This window comes from Petaurus breviceps, unplaced genomic scaffold (assembly GCF_028583685.1).
Source record: "Petaurus breviceps papuanus isolate PSGF00001 unplaced genomic scaffold, PetGlider_PUasm1.0 37, whole genome shotgun sequence".
NCBI lineage: Eukaryota > Metazoa > Chordata > Mammalia > Diprotodontia > Petauridae > Petaurus > Petaurus breviceps.
The window spans coordinates 94,216,703-94,234,339 of record NW_027186296.1 but is presented as its reverse complement, the minus strand read 5'-3'; the positions used below and the strand labels follow the sequence as shown (position 1 = coordinate 94,234,339).

Below are 17,637 nucleotides of genomic sequence, written 5' to 3'. Positions count from 1 at the left end.
TTAACTCCCTTGGTGAACAGAGATCCTACTCTCTGGAGGTTCATTCAAGAGGGTGGTGTTCCAGATGGAGAGAAGAAAGGCAATAGCAGAAGGGCAGATGGTAAGATACCCAACGTGGAAGGATGGATGGGATATGAGAAGACAGGCTAATCTCCATGTCTCATGAAGACTTTTGGTTTAGTCCTGAGAAGCTTGATCCCAAAGGAATCTTATTTTTCTCTCTGGCTCTGTCAACACCCTAGAGTAACCCCAGAAAAATCTCTAAAACAAAACTTAGGTAGGGCTGTTGACTAAGGCCCAAATGTGGCTAAAAAGGGCATTTTCTAAAAAAATGTACTTGATGTATCCAGACTTCGGGTAAAGGACAGCTATTTATTTTCTCTACTACAGAAACTGCATAGACATACATGCACCAATACAGAAAACACAAAATATTTCAAACAGACCATTACAAACCCTGAGTAGACAGTTGTCATTCACCTTAGACTTGTACTGTCAGAGCCATTTACAAGGCTCCCATTCCTTGCTCAGCCATGTCATGGTTTTCTTTAGTCCTAAGCTTATGGACTGAAAGAGACCTCCAAATAGTTCAAGAACTACTCTTTCATTTTACAGATGAGGAAACTGAGGTATAGAGGTGGTTAGCATTTTTCATGGGTCCTTTGGAATTGTCTTGCATCACTGACTTGATTAGAATAGCTAAGTTTGACCATATTTTTTATCAGCTCATCCATGTACATGTTGTTTCCTCAGTTAAAAGAAAGCTCCCTGAGGACAGGGACTGCTTCCTTTTTTTCTTTGTACCCCCAGTGCTTCACATAGTGCTGAATACCTTGTAAGCATTACATAAATACTTGTTGATTCATTGTTTAATTAACTGATTGTATGAATGCTCACAATAGGGGAAAAAAATAGCAAATTCACCAGTTAGGAAGACATTACATTATAGATCTTGCTGCTTATCCTTTCTGTTAATTAACATGTTTTGCACTCAGCCATTAGTGCCCACAAATAAATATGTTAATGTATTTGATAATGTGAACGGCCAAAGTTTGTTTGATTTTCAAACATGTCACAGAAGGAACTCTGGCTCAGTCATTGCATTCCTCTGCTGGCAACAGTAATCAAAACATAAGGAGTTTGCAGAAGCTAAGCATTTACCCCTGACAGTAGACTATCAGCAGAACCCCAAGTCTTGCATTTACTAATCATACAGTTTAGGAGATAAAAAAAAAATAAAAGATTTCAAAGAAATGACCCTGTTCATAGCAAAAAAAAAAGTCATTGAGGAAGATAAGGAAAACTCAATGTTTTGTGAAAAGTTTAGGTCTAGGTTTGGCTTTTTCCTGCCAACAGACTGTGCTCCTAATTAGATTAGTCAGCTGGGTACTTTATATTTCTCCCTCCTTTAGTAAAGCAGCTGTACTCTAGAGGGGGGCTTAGAGATTGGCACAGACCAGAAATGCCTTCACACCCTCCAATGTTGTCTTAAAAGCTTGAGTTTGTGTCCTTGTATTTTTGTCTCTTTTCTTTTGTACCCTCCATCCCCAAATTTCTCAAGGGAACAAAGGTAGGTGTGTGCATTTCTGTGTGTGTGTGTGTGTGTGTGTGTGTGTGTGTGTGTGTGTAGTGTCGTATAGTGTATATAGAAAGCACAGACTATGAATACTTTGTGTTTTCTTTGCTGAAGATTATTTCTACATGGTACAAACCCTGCTGTCAGGCTATGTTTAAAGCTAATGAGTCCTAGATTAGCATCTCAGAAGTCAATTAACAAGACAGTTTCTTCCACTGACTTGTATTTATATATTATTAATGAACTACAAGACCTCCTTGTGTGGTAAATAGCCTAAGTTACTCAGGAGCAGAGTACAAATACATTTTTTTTGTTCTGGTTAATGGCCCTAAACATTTATCTCATAAAGAGATGACTATGAAAGCATACAAAGTGCTATATGTACCTTAGCAGAGAAATTAAACAGTGTCTGTTCTGATAAATATTGATGTTAGCTTATCTGAATTCCCCATACCTGGCAGGTTGCCAGACTCCTCCTCTCCTTTCTTTTCCCACCAGTATTAACTTGGGTGCTTCCTGTGCAAGGAAGAGATAGAGAAGCATCATTTCCTAGGGCTGGCTCCTTACTCAGTTGAGAGGCAGGATGGCATGGTGGGTACCATACCCAATTTAGGAAAAACTTGATTCAAATCTCATATCAGACATTTACTGGCAGTGGGGCCCTGAGCAAGTACCAATCAAATCTCAGTTTCTGCATCTATAAAATGGGAATAGTGCATGTAAATACCTGTCTCTTCAGGTTGTCCATGAAACTCAAGGGAGACAGTATATCTAAAGTGCTTTGTAAACTTTAGGGTGGCGTTATATAAATATCAATGACTATTATTCACTAGAATATAAGCTCCTTGAGGGCAGGGACTGTTATTTTTGTCTTTGTTATCTCCAGCACTTAACACAAGTCAAGTCTTCAAGGATTTATTTAGTGCCTTCCATTTACCAGGCACTGTGCTAAGAACTGGGGATACTAAGTAAGGCAAAAGACAGTCTTTACTCTCTAGGAACTCAGAGTCTAATGGAGACAACATGCAAACAACTATGTACAGACAAGATACAGATGGGACAAATCAGAGATAATTAGCAGAGAGAAAGCACAAGCACAAGGTGTAGCATTGGGGAACTTAAATGTTTATTGAATTTAGTTGAATGTGCTCTTTTCATATAATGGTCTATAGGTGGTGCAGTGGATAGCATGTTGGGCCTGCAGTCAGAAAGACTCATCTTCCTGAGTTCAAATCTGGCCTCAGACACTTACTAGCCATGTTACCCTGAGCAAGTCATTTTACCCTGCTTGCCTCAGTTTCCTCATCTGCAAAATGAGATAGAGAAGTAAATAGTAAGCCACTCTAGTAGCTATGCCAATAAAATCCCAAAGGGGATCATGAAGAGTCAGATGCAAATGAAAACAACTGAACATTGATAAAATTTGAGTGAAACAACAATGAATACCAAGTGCATGGAGTCAGCTGGAAAACTAACTGTATTGCTTTAGGAAAGAGGTAAATTTGTGTATCTTTTATTTTTATTAAAGACATGAAGGAACTTTCTCTCTGCCTCATTAAACTAAACAACCTTAGAGATGTTAATAGCATGATAGTATATATAGTAAACTGAAGTATTATTTTATTTTGCATAATTAATACCACAAAAAAAATAAAGATCACATATTTTTGTACCAATGTGTCAAAATGGAGAAGTGTACTGCGCCTACAAAATAAATTTTTTTTTTCCTTTTTGGAGGGGCTATTGGGATTAAGTGACTTGCCCAAGGTTGGCTAGTAAATGTTAAGTGTCTGAGGCCGAATTTGAACTCAGGTCCTCCTGACTCCAGGTCTGGTGCTCTATTTACTGCACCACCTAGCCACCCCCAAAATAAATGTTTAGTCTAAAATGTTCAAATAACTATTTTCATCCATTTCAAAGTGACAGGCTAAGTGTTAGCAGTCATAAGTTACCTTCCAAGATTTGCCATGAATAAGCTGTGTGACTTGGGGCAAATCACTTTACTTGCCTGAGTCTTGGTTTCCTCCCCTGGAAAATGAAAAATCCCTTGCACCTTTAATATACTATTACTCTATGATTTTAAGCCAAAATCCTTCCTTTCTTCCTTTTCCATGTTTTATATCATTTTTCTCTATTCCCTTTATCTTCTTTCATTTTTATTACTTCCCATGTTGATCATTTTGTTTAGAACAGTTATCACTGCCCATACAATGAGGGTATCCATCTTTCTTTCAGGGTCATAGGAAGATCCTGAAGATTACCTGGCAACATAAGGTACCAGACCAAACACTGAGGTCCTCTTGAGGTGAACTGCCAAGCATTCAAACTTTACTGTAGAGAGTGCAACTTGGGTGGCCTGACTATGGAGCCTGAATGCCAAGGCAAGTGCTCCCACGAAGGCCAGAAAGCTGTTCAAGGACACTCTCAAAGTCTCTCTGAAAAACTTTAATATTGATTGTAAGACATGGGAGACCCTGGCACAGGACTGCCCAGCATGGTGTGTACCATTAGTAAAGCAGAGTCGAAGTAGCAGAAAGGAAACATGAGATGCACAAGTCTAAAGACCGCTCTATCCCCAATGTTCTAACAGTCTATTTGTACCAGACCTGTGGTAGAGCCTTCCAAGCTTGTAGTGGACTCGTCAGTCACAGTCAAACACACTGTACCCTGACCCTAACACCGTGATCTTATTGGTCCTCTTCAAGTACAAAGGATGAACAATAGAATCCAGAAGAAAACCTTCCCCTTCTAGAAAGCAATTTGGAGTTATGAAAAGAAAATCAATAGAATGGTCCTATACCTTTTGGTCCAAAGATTCCAAGTCAAGTAAACAAGCACTTGTTAGATATCGACTATGTGTCAGTTACTGAGCTAAGGACTGAGGATACAATGAAAGACAGGGAGCTGACAGTCTAATAGGGGAGATAATATGCAAAAAAACATGCACAGACAAGATACAGATAGCTTGCTGACTAGCTAGATAGGATAGAAAAAAATGGAGATAATTTCAAAGGGAAAGTTCTAAGGTTAAGACGGACCAGGAAAGGCTTCTTGTGGAAGGCAGGACTTTAGCTGAGACTTGAAGGAAGTCAAGAGATCCAGGAGGAAGAGATGAGGGAGAGAATTCCAGGCACTGGGGACAGCCAGTGAAAATGTTTAGACTTGGAGACAGAGTGTCTTCTGTGAAGAACAGCAAGGAGACCAGTGTCTCTGGTTCTCAGAGTATGTGGAAGGTATAACAAAACTAGAAAGCTAGGAAGGGGCTAAGCTATGGAGTATTTTAAAAGTCAAACAGAAGACTCTATATTTGATCCTGGAGGTAATAGTAATTTATTGAAGAGGAGGTGACATAGTCAAACCTGTGCCTCAGGAATGTCACTTTGACAGCTGGAGAGTGTCCACAGAAGGTCATAAATGTAATGTGCCTATCATACATGTGTACTTGCTCTATAATTAATTTACTTCCTCTTATTTTAAAACTTTTCCCTTCTCATTTTTTCCATCTTCTGGCATTCACTGAGACCCGGCTCCCTCATGATCACCCTGCTTTCCCTGTCACCCTTTCTGGCACTAGCTGACCTTCCAGTGCTCATAATGTCATTGTAAAGAAAGGATATACATAAGAAAGGACAAGGCAGCCAAGGGTCCCAGCTAGTTAAGTTCACACTTTATTTGGGGAAGTTGGTAGCCTCCTGTTGTCATTATGTGGAGTCTAAAAGGACCATCTTTCTCCACCCTTTGCTGAAATCACAATTTGTCACTCAGAGGACTGCTTTGAAGAGGATACCGACCAGGAGCTGCCTCTTCTCTTCCCAAGAAGGGCACCTCACATCATCAACCCTACTGACATACATAAGGCTAGAAGTACACCCCCCCCCATCCTGAGTTTCCAGATGGTCCAAGGGGCAAGTGGACAATATCTGGGAATGTTGGAGGAGGTGGAAGAGATAGGTACCATTAGAAGAGTGTTCTCTCTCTTTCTCTCTTTCTCTCTGTCTCTCTCTCTGTCTCTCTCCCTCTCTCTGTCTCTCTCTCTCTGTCTCTCTCTCTTTGTCTCTCTCTCTGTCTCTCTCTCTCTCCCTCCCTCCCTCCTCTTCCTCCTCCTTTGTAATATTGTGCTTCAGTACCCAGTTCTTAGCTAGGTATAATATTGCATGCAGGTGGATTCAAATAGTCTAGAAATTCAGTTTTTCTGCTTTGTAGTTTATCAACAGTTTGAAGCAATATTTCACCAACCAAATATAATAGTTAAGTTCCATGTATTTTAACAGGCATATAGCTTACTAACAATAACAATAGCAGATAAACAAACCCCTACACCTTGCAGAATGTTTTTCTTAGCAAAAAATTTGAGTTTGAAATAAACTGAATACCATAATAATGACAAGATACATTAGGTGTTTCAGGGAAAAGATGACAAGAGGTAAAAATCAATAGTGATTTTGTTCCAGTAGATTAATTTCATGTTAAAAGCAGAATCATATAGGTATTTTCCTTTTCCTTTTACTTCCTGCCTGTAGGCAGGAAGGTTTGTGTCTGAGATGAGTATTTGGAGAAACAGGTAAGGGAATATGAGAGGATCAAGGACGCTTGAATATTGCCCAGAAAGATTGGAAAAGAGCTGGACTATTTATGTCTCCTGCTCAATCTATATTTATATACACCAGATACCTTCAGCCCACTAAATAAAATTCTTGAATAGCCTCACATCATCTAAAGAAGCAAGTGATGTTGAACACACACACAAACATACACACACAACTAAAATGTGAGGAATAAAGAATCGTTTAAATCATTTTTGTTGGCAATGATATTTTGCTTTGTAAAGACTTAGAATAATCAACTTACACTGGATTTTGTTGTGTCTCAAGCTGCACCATGCAATGTAAATGGGCTATTTGGAATGATTTGTACCTTTCTTGGTAGGGTTGTCTAGAGAAGAGTGTGTGAGAAACAAAATTTTGTGGATTAGAGATTTGTTTGACCCCATAAACCAGAATTTTACTGCTGTTGAGTGAGATGAGTCTGCAACTTTAAAGTGGAAATATAATTTATGTCATTTTCCAGTAAGCTTTATATTTGGAACTTTTCTTGTAGCAAAATATGAAATGGAGAAATATCCTTATGAAGAATTCTTCATCTATTACCTAAAACATCTGTGTTACAAGCTAAGGTTTGGCTGAGGCTTTACTCCATTTTTTCAAGGGCAATAATCTCAAAATTAGATAACATATGTAATATACCATATAAACTGTGAAGCGTGTATAGCACCCTCCTGGAAATGTCTCCACCCTACTGCTCAACTTAATGCTCAAAGGTTTGAAGTTGCATCCTCAGGGGTGAAACTACTACCAGGTTCAAAGGTTCTATGGGTCTATACAACTAAAACTAGACTTTATGAGCATCAGTCAGGGTGCTTTGCCTTTAATAGTTAGCCATTAGCTATAATTAGCTCAAAGCAAAAGCATTTACTAAGATGACAAAGTAAGCACAGTAGCTATAAAACATTCCTCCCATAAACCTGGAGCATATCCTCCCACATAGAGCATCAGTGGGAAAAGTGAGCACAAAGTAAGTACATTGGTAGGGAGTGACTCAAGTAGGGAATCCATGCAAGTAAAGCAGCCATTCCTCTGGTGCTGCAGGTCCCCCAGAAGACCTTTCTTGCTTTGCAGCACCCTCCTACAGTACCCTGGTGGATACAGTGCCTCTGGTGGCTGGTTCCCTGGCTCTAGCTCCTCCTCTCAGCTCCGTTCTCAACTGCCAGAGCTAGTCCTTTCTGGGATTCATGGTGGCTCTGTTCTTCACTACCAGAGTTCACACTCCCTGACTTCCCTATTCTCTGTGTCTATGCTGTCTCTAACTTTGTTTCCTGATAAATGTGGTGCTCCCAAGCTGTCCTTAGTAAAGGCAAGAAGTCATATCCCGTGAATCACAAGAGGTATGTTCATTCTTTGGCCAGCCAACAGCTAGTTGTTCTTCCACTTTTATCAGAGAAACATATTTTATAAAGGGTTGCCACGGTGTAGACACAATTTTTCACTTAGTTTAATATATTAATTTTTTGTTACCTTTGTTCTCTGCCCCATTTTGTGTGTGTGTGATTACATCAAATGAGCTAAAGAAGGGAGGGGAGGAGTGCAAATTCCTCCCCCCCCCATACATAGTATAAACTGTACTATTACAATCCTTTGTATTCCTCAAAAGGTGCTAAATAACCACTTTTTTTTGCTTGTTTTTTGGAGAAGAGAGGCAGGGCAATTGGGGTTAAGTGACCTGCCCAAAGTCACATGGCTAGCAAGTGTTAAGTGTCTGAGGCTGGATTTGAACTCAGGTCCTCCTGACTCCAGGGCAGTGCTCTATTCACTGTGCCACCTAGCCGCCCTAATAACCACTTTTTTAATTAAGTAGAGAGCATTATGTAGCAGGAGAGCTGGGCATGGAGTCAGGGGGACTCAAGTTTAAAGACCACCCCTTAATACTTACTAGCCATGTGAATACAAAAATACTCATTTAACCTTTCTGAGCCTCAATTTTTTCATCTCTAAACTAGGAATGAGCTGGGTATGGGAGTGTACATGTGTCATCCCACCTGGCAGAAAGGCTGAGGATGGTGGATCTGAGCTTGGGAGTTCTGAGCTGCAATGGACTCAAGTCAGTCAGTCATCTACACTGTCTGGTATTAATCTGTTGAGCTCCCAGAGCTACCAGGTTGCCTAACTAGGGGCAAACTGACCCAGGTCAGAAACAGGGCAATTGAAAGCTCCATGATAATAAGTAGAAAGATCTGCCTTTGAGTAGCCCCTGCACTGTCAGTTTAGAAGATATTTGGAAACCCAGTCTTAAGAGGGTTTTTTTTGTTGTTTTTTTTTAAATGGTAATCAGTCAATCAACATGAATTTGTTAAATACCTACAATGTATCTGCCTATTCTATGGTATGATAAAAACAATTTTAAAAAATCAAGGATTCCATTTTCTACCACTTTTATCCTACATTTTTTAAGCAATTGGGGTTAAGTAACTTGCTCAAGGTTACACAGCCAGGTGTTTCTGGTGGGTGCTAAGTGTCTGAGCCCGGATTTGATCCCCAGGTCATCCCAACACTGGGGCCAGTGCTCTTACTCGCTGTGCTACCTGGCCGCCCCTGTCCTACATTTTCTATAGAAATATTCCTAAGTTTTATATTTCACTGAGCTAATGGATTCATTCAGGCTTATAACTAGTTAAACATAGGACAGATTTAATAGGAATGAAGTGTGTATCATCAAATATAGAAAAAAATTGGGCACATTTGAGGACCTAGGATTTCAAAAATGAAACTGTCCCTGCCTTCAAGGAATTTATATTCTATCAGAATACTCTTTAGGGAATAATAATAGCACCTAGGCTCAGGGTTGTCATGAATCTCAAAAGAGATCCTAGGCAAAACAGAACTTTTCCAACCTTAAGGTACTATTCCCGTTTTCTCCCTCTTCTTAAACTCTGTATAACAGTTAGTCAGTCAGTGAGCTTTTTATTAAATGCCTACTGTGGGCCAGGCAATGTGCAAGTGCTAGAGATACAAAGAAAGGTAAAAGACAGTCCTTGCTCTCAAGGACTAATGGGGGAAACAATACGCATAGAACTATGTACAAACAAGCAATTTAAAAATCAGATTGGAAATAACAGAGAAAGGGCAATAAAATTAAGCATTAAGCAGGATTAGGAAAATCTTCTCTTACAAGGTGGGATTTTAGCTGAGACTTGAAGGAAAGCCAGGAGAGGGAAATGAGAAAAGAGAGCATTCCATGCATGGGAGATAAACAATAAAAAATGCCTAGAGTTGGGAGATGTAATGTCCTATGTGAGGAACAGCAAGGAAGCCAGTCACTGTATTTTCTAACTTTCAGTGTACCTGCAAGGTATGAGGCAATTGGAAAGGCGGGGAAGGGGTAGGTTATGAAGGGTTTTGAACACAAAACTTATAATTTTGTATTGAATCTGAAGATGATGGGGAGTTTACTGTGCAGGGAAGGTCAGACCCGAGCTTTAGGAAGCTCACTTTCTGAACTGAGTGGAGGATGGAATGAAGGGGGAAATACTTGAGGCAGACCCACCAGCAGGCTATAAGGTATCAGGACCTATCCCAGGGTAGTGACAGCATCAGAGGAGAGAAGGGGACATATCTGGGAGGTATTACAAAGGTAAAATTAACAGGCCTTGACAAAAGAGTGGATATAAAAGTTGAAAGAGAGAGGAGTCAAGGATGACAACTAGGTTTCAAGCCTAAGTGATTAAGTGGTACCCTCAACAGAAATAGGGAAGTTAACAAGAAGGGAAAGTTAGGGAAGGGAGGAAGATAATGAGTTCAGTTTGGGCCATATCTGAGTTTAAGATGCCTACATTCAATCTGAGATGTCCAATAGGGAGCTGGAGAGACCAGACTAGAGGTCAGCAGAGAATTTAGAGTTGGACAGGTGGACTTGACAATCATCAGTACAGAGATGGTAATTGAATCCATGGGATCTGATGAGATAGCAAGTGAAATAGTATGTAGGAAGAAGAGGGCTGAGAAGAGTCAACCTGCACCTCTAAGTTTTCGTTGTGGCTCTTCTTGTGTCTTATCAGTGACAGCTGAAGCCAGCATGTGGAGAAAAAAACACCATTACCAATTGGGTTGATGATGTGATTAAAAGTAGTAGTACATCCTTTGAAAGAGGGATAGTATAAAATACAGGATATATAAGGCTCTATTTTGCTCAACATAATAAATAAATTAGGTAGGTTTCTGAAACAACCAGTTTTATGAGACAACAACCTTTTTCCTCCCTCTAAATAAAAAGCAAAATAGTATAATATATCTGTTAATGGCATTGCTTACTTACTTCGAGCTCTATCACTTTGCCTGGATGAACTTAGGTAATTTGAGAAAAGAGATGAAGAAGCATTTTACCAGCTAAGCAGATTTCCTGGAAATACAAGGAAAATAATCAATCTACAGACAATCTTAATTATTCCAATGCTGATTGGGATAACTATAAAAAGGAACATATTCTGAAAAAGTGCAGGATTGATTTCTTAAGCCATCATTTTTTCAATGGTCCAAAAATATTATGGTCTAAACCAGGAAATGAGCCAATTGTGATAGATACATCTGAAATACTTGAGGTTTGGATCTATTGATTCAACTGCTATTAGAGGAAGCCATGAGTCTAATCATGATTTTAAGAAAGTAGTTTTTACATGTATGAATATGTAATGTCCTAGAGGTTGAATGAGAGGTCAGGCATGGACTTTTCTACAACGAACAAAGAGGGAATTTGGCAGTGATGGGTTTATTGCATCATTGCCAGTGAGCATTCCAGATAATTCAAGCCCCCAAATGCTTAAGTAATATGCATTGCTACCTGCCAAATTCTTCTTTCATCTTGTATACTGGAGATTCATAGATGTATCCTCATAATGTAAAGGAAATTAACTGGACATGGAGTGAGATCAACATCTCTCTAAGCCTTTCTCTCCTCAACTGTAAAATTAGTGGGGTGATTAGATCATCTCTAAAGTTCCTTCTAGCTCCAATTTTTCATGGTTTCTCTGAAGTTCTAAAATTAAAGAATTGTTCTTCATAGAGCACAATAGACACCAATTACATTAAAATCAAATAAGCATTCATCTTAATTTAGTTTGACATTTGAAAGGTAATGCCCATGAAATTTTCTTTTTAGAAATACAATACCATTCACCACCCCCAGAATGCCTTCACAGATTTTGATATAATGTAGTACCCTCTCTGGGACCACTTTCCCAATTATCATTTTCATTGGCAGGTGGGGACCCCAAAAGTGTTCTAGAGGTAAGAGTGATGTGTTTCTACTGTCATCACTCATGAACATCCACTGATGTATTCCTCATAACTTGTCAAATCAGTTGACTCTATTAGCTTTGTAGAGATAGATTAATTGAGAATGTACCGTTGGTATAAAATATTCCTTCCAAACTGTGGATGTACTCCTCCTTTCATATATAAGGTCTGGGGGGTGGGGAGGTGAGTGGGCTCAAATTTATGATATAATAGTAGTGAGAAAACTGTATGCAGAACACATGTGGCCAAGGAACACCTCTCACCTCCTGGCCCTGGAAGTCCTTTTTCTCTCTTTGTGGAGTTCACATGAAATTCCCAATTAGGTCAGTCAGTCAAATATTTCTTAAGTACCTACTATAACCCTAGGCTGGATAGGTCATCTTCCTGGGCCAGGCTGCTGTTGCTGGGCCAAGTCGATTTTCCAAAGAGGTCATTGGGCCTAGCCACTTCGCTGCTGCTGCTAGCTTTCTCTCTGCTTTCTGCTTGGGAGCTGAAGAAGGGAAGGATGCCAAGCTTAGCTGCTGCTGGTCATCCTGCGATCTCTCCAGACCTTACCATTCTCACATGGCTGATGATTGGACATGTCCCTCTCATAATTGCTGCTCACTTACCTCCTGACTTCTGGGTCTACCGCCAAGCAGACTGCTGGATTCTGCTACCCACTTTAGTCATGGGTGGTGGGACCTATAAACACTCTGAACTCACCATGTAGCCTGGTTACATCCATTTCAGAACATTTTTTTTACCTAAGATCAGGAAAGGATAACTATAATGGAAAGAGAAGTACCATATATGCTTCTTGACAGATGGTGGCTGGGTGTTGGAGTGCAGCTAGCCTGCCTTTACTTCCCCACACCTTAAAATAATACTCACTCAAAGCTGCTAAGGAAAGAGAATGAGAGCTGAATGGGTCACATCTCTTCTACGTACACTAAGTTCTAGCTCAGCATCTCTTGAGCCATTGGTTCTAGTTCGGAAGCTAATTAAAAGTTTTTCATCATCACATAGTACTCACTCCTGAGTCTGACTAGAAATTAGCTTCTCAAAGTTTCCAGGTGACTGGATTAGAAAAGAGCAGAAAATATCTGTGCAAGCTTCCACCTATGCTGCAATAATAAAACTCTTTAGTCCGATCCCATTTTTTTCAAGGTCCTCTATGATTTCCCTATACTAGTGAAATCACAAGTCTAATCTCTAACCCTAGCTCCAAAATAAGAAAAAAAAAAAGTGGTCACACTAAGAAGTCAAATTCTTTATGTAGGAGAAAGGATAGGTCAGTGAGTAACATTTTGTATCATGAAATATTTAACACATCAAGACTTGCTTACCAATTGTGTTTTATAAAAAGATAATATTTCTCTTCTTCCATATATAAGTATGTTTGTGTGAGTACATATTACATATATGTGTTCTAGGGTATGTCTGAGGTGTTCAGACATACACATAATTGTATGTATGCACACAGACATATATGTATATGGGTATAAGATATGTATACCCACACACATATATTTGCTATCTACTACTAAACTACTATAAAAAATGATACTCTCCAATTAACCTCAATATTTTTTCCTAATCATCAATATTAAAATTATCTAATTATATATTTTCATTGTCCTCTAGGTTTATCCTCTACATTTCTTCATGTACTATGTAAATTTTTTGTCAGTACTTTTGGGTATCTTTTGTCTTGTCTTTTAAAAAATAGCTTTTGTGTTTTCTTTCTTTTCCCCCCCAATTTTAATCTTTTTTTCCAAAATACATGTAAAAAACAATTTTTAACCTTCATTTTTTTTTACAATTTTGAGTTCCAAATTCTCTCCCATCCTCCTTTCTCTCCTCCATAATTGAGAAGGTAAGCAATTTAATAAAGATTATAAAGTCATATAAAATATATTTCCATTTTAGTCATGTTGTGAAAGAAAACACAGACCCTTCTTCCCCCCTTCCCCCCAAAAAACCCCAAGGAGAATAAAGAAAGTAAAATAACAGTATACTTCAATCTGCATTCAGATCTCATCATTTCTTTCTCTGGAGGTAGATGGCATTTTTCAACATAGGCTTTTGTGTTTTCTGAAAGCAGTTTCATCATTTTCCATTAGCTTCACAACTTTTATTCTGATGCATATATTAATTGATCATTAAAGATTATTTGTCAAATGCTTTCCTGACTTAATGCCATCTAGAAATTAAGAACAAAGACAGAAGAACTTTTATGTGTTTTTCTTAAGAAAATATAAGTTGACTATGCTTAATGAGAATATATATTCATGGTTGTCCACCTTTCAGCAATGGGGTATGAAGGTGACACTTCTAATTCTGATATGTTTATGGCTTTAAAGAGGAAACAAATGGGGAAGGGGGGAGAGGAAAAAAAGAAGCTGCTTTAGCTCAAAAACATCTTCTACAGTTTATCAGTGACAGGTTCATTAAAATCCTCTTTTAAACTGGAAATGTCCATTGACATGGGCACTTCAGGCACATTAGCATCTGATTACTCTAATCAGATTTTTTTCCCTGGATCTCACAATTTAGTTCAGAGACTGAGGAGTGGGGAGATCACCAAGTGAAGATAATACAGAGCTGAAAAGAGAAGAGAGAGATGTAGAAGTAGCAAATGAAACTGAGAAGAAATGGTCAGATATGTCGCAGAATAATCAAGGAAGAGCAGTTTCAGAGAAAACCAGGGAGAAGAGAATATCTAGGAGGAGAGAATTACTAGCATCAAGAAAGATAACACATGAGAAAAACCCATTCGATTTGGCAATCAAGAGATACATCGGTAACTTGGAAGGAACATATTTTTGTGGAGAACTTGGGTGCTGTCTTTTATTTTCAAAACAGAACCAAAATGGCATCACCATATTGGGGTCAAGGTACAGTGTGTCTGGCTATGGCTCAGAAGGCACAGGTTGGGCTCAAATAGTTCATATGACATTCAGAGTGGAAATGTTTCTAAATGTGCCCGTCTCACGTTTCTTTTGAACTACTACAATTCTGCTTTGCTCATAGAGCACAATGCCTTATTTGATGCAAAAACACCATGCCAGGTGGTCTGGTGCCAGTGAAGGGAAAGAGGAGTTTGGAAGGTGGGTGGACCACCAAATGCAAATTTTGTCCTTAGCTACCTGCACTATAAATTGCCTCTGGAGCTGCTTTTGGCATTTGACAATGCCTGATATTAATGGAAAACCTATCTCCAACACCAAAGCAAAGACAGATGGTTTTATTTGCTTTCTTTGTCTTATTTCGTATTATGGGTAGGTAGTGAAAGCCTGGTAATCTTTTCACAAAATGTTCACTCATTTAACACATAGTTGATTCTTTGGCTAAGATATATCTCATAGTACAACATATACAATTTTATTGTCTGGATCAATCTGCCATTTCAGGTTCTCCAAATACTCTTCTGGGAATTTTGGTATGGATTTTCATACCAGTTTAACCTCTTCCAATGCCCTTCAAAGAAGAACATTGTTATGAAATGATTTCATGTAACAGAGAAGTAGAGGAAATGTGCTGACATCAAAGTGAGAATTGGTTTCAAGTTGGTAGAGTGACTAAGTACTAGAATCCAGACCAATCCAATAAGCATTTATTGAGTGACTATCATGTGCAAAGCACAGAGACAACATGGTATGATGGCAGGGATGCCGAACTCAAATAGAAACAGGGCTATTAACCTTACATAAGGACCTCTGGGGGCCCATACTGACAAGCCACATATGAACACTATTTGTGTTTTATTTTATGTTTATTTATTCTGCTATTTCCCTATTACATTTTAATCTGATTCAGGCCTCACTCAGGAGTGTTGCAGACATAATGAAGTCATGGAGTTTATACCTCTGGTGAAGTGGAGAGAGAGATGACCTTAGACCCAGGGCAAATGGGTTGCAATTTCTTACTCTTCTGACACATGCTGGTTATATGACCCTGAGCAAGTCACTTAATCTCTCAAGGCATCCCAGGCAATTCTCTAAAATGATAAGATACAAAACAATTGCTGATCTGCATTAGTAGGTGAATCTTTATCACTAGAAGTTCCTTATAGCAATGAAATCAGAGATCTATTGATTTCTAGCATAGGTCTAAGTGCTGGGAACATAAAGACAGAAACAGCCCTTGGCTTCAAGGAGTTTACATTCTATTTTTTTTTGGAAGGGGTGTGTGTGTGTGGGGGGGGGGAGATTACCAACAGAATGCTGGCATCAAAACGATGAGGCTGCTTCTCCAAAATGGTCCCATACCAAACCCTACCCACATAGGATTTTCCCTTCCCAACAGTGCAGTTCTGCCTACTGTCTCTGCCTTTACTGGCCACCCTGCCCTCTTATGTGGAATGTACTCCTTTCTCACCTTCACTTCAAAGAATCCTCATTTCAAAAATGGACCAATTCCTCATGAAGCCTTTTCTAATTCCCCAACTGATAGTGCCCTAGCTTGTTTTGATTTTGATTCTATTCTATATACATTTATTCTGCATATTCATACATAAATATATATGTATGTAAAGTTGTGCTAGCAAATATTTAACAACCACTTCTCCAAAAAAAAAAAGATACTTTTAAGTGTAATCTTATTAATAACATTTTCTCCATCACATTCTTAAGGCTAGAGACAATCAGTAAAACAATGAATCGAGCCTTTTTTTGTAGAATTTGATTTCATCTGATAATGCTCACAGTGAAAATTTGACAATCAAGTCTCCCATAGGGCTTGGTTCTAGTATACTTCTGTGTACATATACATAAAAATATATTTATATACGGCCAGACATACTTTGTCTAATGAATTAAAAGAACAGGCAATTACTTTATTTTATAAAAGTCCTTGTTTTCCTAATACCTTGCACAGTGTCTGGCATATATAGTAGTTGCTTAATAAATGCTTAATGATTGATTGGATTTATCAATAGACAATTTCTAAGATTCTTTCTAGCTCTATGATTCTATGATGATGTCAAGCATCTAAAAGACTTGGGCATTACATGAAGGACTATGCAAACTTAAAAATTTGTCTTTATTCTGTTATTATTGTCATTCTACTATAAAAAGGGTACTTACTAGGTGGCTTTTCCTCCTATTCCAATCTTGCTTTGCCTATAACATTCATGCCTCTGGTTTCTAGGTGTAGTGGTGTACTTGAGAAGGTACAAACTAAAATTCTCTCTATAGCTCTTCCCTGTTTTCTTCTTTAAAAAAGCCAACAATAACTGTCTGTGGTCAAATTAATGCAGTTTATGCGATCTGCCTTTAATATTCATCCACCTCAATTCTTGAAATGGATACTCTCAGATGTAATCTATTATTCACTGAAAGGTCAATAGGCAGTCAAGCCAGTACTTCCGTCTCCCAAATACTACATGGTATTATAAAGTTTTAGAATTGGAAGAGGCCCTAGAAATACTGATATTCAATCCCAGTATTCTGCAGATTAAGACTCTAAAGTCCAGAGATGTGACCTGACTTCTCAAAGGTGATAAAACTAGTTATAGGCACACATTCACTTAACTTTATCATGCTAAGGAGACATTGATGATTAAAACTCAAACCACCTGATAATTAAAAAAAAAATTTTGGCTCAATTACCGCTTTCTCCATTAGATTTATCTCAATTGTGTTTTGCTTAAGTGATTATTCAAGTTATTTTTACATTGTCTAAATATGTACCAAGGGAGGGTAGGTGTGTGGGGGGTGCTGGAGGAAGGAGATAATTTAGGAATGGGCTAAAGACTGAAGAAATTTGCTGTGGGGAAAAGATGGTCCACCAAATGGATTATTGAAACTGTCTACTTGTAGATAATTCCAAGGTAGAATTCTTTGGTGTGGTACCCTGAAAATAGTTCATCCATTTAAAGACAGAGCCATCTATCACCTGCTATGTACAAGGCTACTGTGCTAGGCATTAAATAAATGTTGTTTGGTTAGAAAGATAAAAATAAGCTGTGACAAAAGTTCTCTAATATTCATGTCTGAATCAGAGAGGACTTAGCTTTGGATCATCCCAGGGCTCAACCAATGCCTGAACTAAACCCAGACAACCCATAATTGGGTTCATTTGGGCCTCAGATCAAATCAGAACCCTTTACCTATCAGATTGGCTTTGAAATATTCAGACTGTTGAATAAATGAGTGAGGGAACTATTGGTCTGGAGACAGACCTACAGCCAGAGAATAAAAAAGGCCCTGGAATGCCAGAACTAGACCAGAACTG

At 38.6% G+C, this 17,637-nt stretch overlaps 1 long non-coding RNA gene across 1 annotated transcript in view; it reads left to right on the top strand.

Moving 5' to 3' along the window:
* Nucleotides 1–4,965, top strand: part of LOC138168671 (uncharacterized) — a 59,205-nt gene extending 54,240 nt beyond the window's left edge. Inside the window, exon 4 of the long non-coding RNA XR_011170175.1 lies at nucleotides 3,812–4,965. This is a non-coding gene — a long non-coding RNA (uncharacterized lncRNA). The remainder of the gene's footprint in view (nucleotides 1–3,811) is intronic.
* Nucleotides 4,966–17,637: the final 12,672 nt, after the last annotated feature.